The sequence below is a fragment of the Anguilla anguilla genome, chromosome 17 (genome assembly GCF_013347855.1).
Source record: "Anguilla anguilla isolate fAngAng1 chromosome 17, fAngAng1.pri, whole genome shotgun sequence".
NCBI lineage: Eukaryota > Metazoa > Chordata > Actinopteri > Anguilliformes > Anguillidae > Anguilla > Anguilla anguilla.
The window spans coordinates 16,047-20,181 of NC_049217.1; the positions used below are offsets into that span (position 1 = coordinate 16,047).

General features: G+C 40.0%; 1 long non-coding RNA gene across 1 annotated transcript; it reads right to left on the bottom strand.

Moving 5' to 3' along the window:
• Positions 1 to 1,661: 1,661 nt before the first annotated feature.
• On the bottom strand, positions 1,662 to 3,143 carry LOC118216006. The gene is made up of 3 exons (XR_004762949.1): positions 2,772 to 3,143; positions 2,254 to 2,314; positions 1,662 to 1,793 (listed from the first exon to the last, which is right to left on the bottom strand). It is a non-coding gene; the product is annotated as an uncharacterized LOC118216006 (long non-coding RNA).
• Positions 3,144 to 4,135: the final 992 nt, after the last annotated feature.

Here is a 4,135-nt window from a genome sequence, read left to right on the forward strand (position 1 = left end):
GATGACACACTCGCTCGCAATAACGCATTAGCTATGACACAGCCTCGTTATTTCTTATTATATTTTCTCAGTAAGTTAAATTAATTATATTTTCTTATTGTATTTTCTTATATGTATGAGCTTTCGTGCAGGTTACCCGCGCTAATTATTGGTTGATTCAGTTCTCCAACAGCAATCCTTCTCTCATGTTATCACGACAAAGCTAGATAACATGGCTTAAAATGATTCATGTTCAAAGTGTTTTATCTGCGTTTTTACTGTCTGGTTAGCTTGCTACGCGTGACAAGATGACACTCGCTTGCAATCACGCCTTGGCTATTTACAAAACATCATATAGTAGCTAATATCATTATCTCAGATAAAAACAAAAAAACAAAACAAATGTGTGACACATTCAATCACCATTTTATTTTGGCTGGTTATTTATTTGAGAATACAGCGATGTCCTCTGGAAATGTAGATCCTACGCTGCTTATGTGCTCACTTCCAGTTCATAAAGGCTTGCTAGCTTGCTAAAGTGAACCAAATATGTTAGCTAGCTCGCTCGTTTGATAATGAGGATTGATAGACATAGTGGTCGTATAAACGCATTTAATTAAAAACTTTCACTAAATCTACATACCTTTATTGCCGCAACCGAATCTCTGCAGCCAAGTCTTGCAGTGGAGAATATTGGATGAGGCACGAGTAACAAACGTCTTATTAGAGAAGTAGCGCGTCAGCTGCTGCAGTTCACACTTGTATTAGAGCTCCCTCTACTGGATAATTGTAGTAAATAGCAATTACAACGTTCGAACAGACAAGTACAGATAAATAATCATTGTTTTTTTTTGTGTTTATTATGTAATATATATTAATATATTATAGATATATCGGTCGGACTCTAGTACATAATCTGCAGAAATGGGTGCTTTTACTGAAGTTTTCACTAAAGCCACTCTGTGATCCCAGATTATCTCCAGCTATGGCACACAATGTTCCTCGGTACACATGTCCATCAGGTTAGACTATACCATTTAAATCAAAGTAGCGGATTTACCACTTCAAAAGCATCCTGGTACAGTACCAGACCAAGAGATTCCTCCTACTTCTTAAACAATACATTTGCTGCCACATCGCTACCATCCCAGATGTCTTCCAAGACATCTCTTGATCTAGACAAAGACTGTATCTCTTGTTTGTAGCTATGTGTTTGCTGCTTGACCGACTGACACCGAAAGAGTGATCGAAGTGTATCTTTTAACGGAATGTATTGAGCAAAACATTCCTTCCCTGAATCATTCTTTCCAAGATAAAGTGGGACTGGCTCAACGTATCTAAACTGATTTTTAAAAACCGTTTTTTGTCTTTGATCAGTTTTCAAGGTACCAGTGTTGCATGCCCGAAACAAATCCTCGGATTTAAGAACCTCTATGACATTCTCTCTCTCACGGTCAGAGATATCCAATGATACCAGCTTTTCGTCCAACTTATGAAGTAAATGAGACTGACTGATATCATGCACTGCTTGAAAATCCTCAATAATAGACTGTATGACTGATGCTGGCAGTAAAAGTTTTGCCTGCAACTTTAAATAAAAGAAAGCCAAATTGTTCAAGAAAAGGGATTCATCTGCTCTCTCTGGCAGCACCGCTGCTTGGTCTCCCTCGTTATCATCACTTACGTTACGTCGTCAGTCAAATCCCCCTCCAACACTGAAACATCCTCAACTTGTTCATTGGTTGCCGTTAGTCTCGTCTCTGTTCCTACTGTTACATGGCCCAGAAGACTGGATACTGTACAAGACTTGTGTACTGTGGAAAAATTAGAAATAAAGGAAGAGACGACTGAAAACGTTCTCCCACACTGACGAAATGGACAAGAAACGGCCCTGCCCTCTCCGATATGAGATTTCAAATGAGAGTTTAAACTGGATAAATCATTGCATCTAACATTGCAAAATTCTACATGACAAGATACACACTCGATTGCAGTTACCTGTGCTCTCCTCTTATCTTTATGCTCTCGATATACATGACATTCCAACTGCGTCATGTTTCTGAACGAACGGGAGCAATCAAAAAAGGCGCATTTAAACAACGCGGTTGGAAGACTCGCATGTACTTTCATATGCCTAACAAACGCATACTTCGTTAAGCATTGGTGACCACAATACTGACATGTAAACATGCTTTCATACTAAGCTATCGCTGGCGAATGATTGGCCGTTATGATACTAACTAGTTTGATGAATTCGAAACGCACGTAGCCTACCTGCACAATCCGGCGACACTCTAGCCAGCTGCAACAAAAAATACTCGAAATACAGGGTTGCCTTGGAAAAGAACAAGAAAATTAATGTGAAATACAGATCAACGTATTCTGTTGGAAATCAAAAACGAACAAATTGTGATATAATTACTTTTAAATTCGCGTAGCCTATTAGGTGTGACACTCGAAACTTGGCATTGCTTTGTTAGCAAATTCCCTGCCGCCACTACTAACCAACGGCTTCCCAATATCCATTGCAATTTCCAGTTAATTATTGAAAATTCAAACGGTGTAATGCAGTTAAGAGCAAAACGCCCACAATGCTGTTCTGTCTTCAGCAATGTGCCGTATGTCAGTAAAACAGCAGGTTACTGTAGGAATTTCCCTGTAATTTCACATCAATTTCATGCCGTGTACCAGCAATGACAATATGAGTTTGCTTTTATATTTATTGATTTTTATAGATTTAATCAGCTAGAAGTGAAATGTTCTTCTGCGGGCGTTTGAGCATATTATCTTACCGTTGTCAAGCAAAACTCTGCTTCGTAGTTCTAATTGGACCGTCCTTATGCAGACACTCTGGTTTGTAGTTCTATTTGCACCGTTGTTAAGCAAAAATCTCTGGTCGTAAGTTCTATGAAAACAATGATTTTATCAAGAAAAAATAGTTCCTTCCCGTTTCATACCATGCAATTTGTTGTGTTCAATAATAGATGTTACAGGTTGAGTGTATTCTGACCACTAGAAGGCACTGTATTACTTTCCCGAGAGTAGTTGGAAGACTACCCTAGTAAGGATGTGACGTGGGGGGAAAGTGTGTTGACGAGGAGGGATTGGGTTAAGATGCATACAGTCCTGCTCTTGAGTAGCCTAAAGCTAATTCTGATGCTCCCTGCTTGCCAGAATAGCCTCCTGATTCTGCAACCCAACAACATAATTTAATAAAAACACCATATGTAAACCATATGACAGTAAAATTCATCTGCCTAGCTCTGTCACCCTTTTAAAACGGTGTGTTCGTAGACATAGCGTCTTTCTAAAACGGATTTTGAATCCAGCTAGCTTAATGAATAATGAGGCCTTTTAAATGCCTGGGGCGAATAAAAGGGGCGATTGGGCTCCACAGTGAACGAAGAAGCACCTGCGTGGGCACCGGAATGCGCTGCCGCAGTTCGTTAGGCGAATAGTGATCTCATAAATCTGAATTCCCGACACAGAAATAATTAACCAGTTCTTCTATAACGAAGGCTGTGGCATTGGATACAATTTAAACAAAATAATTGATCAAATACTAACCTGTAATCGGCAGCAGTTGTGTGCGTCACCCGTTTTAAATACAATTGATAACGCTATTAGCGATCTCATAAATCCAAATTCCCGAGACAGATATAATTAGCCAGTACATCTAAAACGAACTTGGTGCAATTGGAGACACTTTACAAGTGGCACACGTCCTCCAGATAGATCGCGTGGGCACCAGATTGCACTGCCACAGCCCTGTTCGGGACATGCAGTAGGCGTACATATCGCCAGTAAAGACACCTAGACTATTCCTGCAGAAATTGTGAAGTGTGGTTGCCGCCAACGCAAATTGGACTTTGTGCTGAACGGAGCGAACAGTTTCTGTAGTATAAGCAGAGACAGAGAATGATATACATGCTATAACATCAGGGCAACGAGTTTATTTGCAACACACATATTCAGAGCTAAATTTACCCTTCATCAATACTTGAGATCAGTGATTTACTCACGGTATGCTGTGACCAGTGACGGCGAATCTTAAAGCTAGCTGGCCAGTTCAGAGGGTCTTGGAAAAATCTTATATCTACACTGCGCGACCGCACCATTTTAAAAAGCAAGACAGGGCTAGGGAGATTAATTTGAT